Below are 697 nucleotides of genomic sequence, written 5' to 3'. Positions count from 1 at the left end.
ACTGCAAGCCTATTGTGTGATTTGGTACACTACTGATATAGAACTTGCTTAGCATCAGGAGCTAAGTTTGATGAAGATTTAGACCACAAGCTGTGGATTTCCACCCAGATATGCTGAACTTTTACCTAGTTAAGTAAAAGGAGGCTGCAGAGCTGGTTTGAGCTGGAGGATAAGGAAGCAAAGAAGACTGCCACCATTGTCAGCTGACACAACCTCTAGATTTCCAGGATCCCAGGGATGGTGTGAATAATCCTTTCAATGATTAAGTTAAAGAATATTCCAGCAGAATTAACTTCCCATCCCCAAATAAATCTCTGACTTCACCCAGACTCGGACATCAGTAAGACTTATTAGTGAGAGCACAAATTTTGAAACAGCCCTTCCCACTGTGCATAGCTCACAAATGCAGGGATTTGCTATCTGACCCATGCAAGGCCAGGGATTTGCCATCCGAGCCATTCAAGTCTCAGGTGCACAAGTAGGTGGAAGACCCAGAACAGTGCAAGGAGAATTGGGCTGTCCTTTCTGCAGCACAGAGAAATCCCCGGGTCTCCAGGAGGTACCCTGGGCTCTGCACACTGGCAGAGCCCAGTGATGACCGTCGGTTTGGGAGAGCCAGGTATGCACCAGGGCTCCTTTGGAGAGGTGCTGCCCGTGCCGTGCCTCTGCTCTGGCCGTGCGAAGAACAAAGCCTTTC

Source organism: Manacus vitellinus, unplaced genomic scaffold (assembly GCF_001715985.3).
Source record: "Manacus vitellinus isolate BGI_N305 unplaced genomic scaffold, ASM171598v3 scaffold_19_pilon, whole genome shotgun sequence".
Classification (NCBI taxonomy): Eukaryota; Metazoa; Chordata; class Aves; order Passeriformes; family Pipridae; genus Manacus; species Manacus vitellinus.
This window is presented reverse-complemented; position numbering follows the sequence as displayed.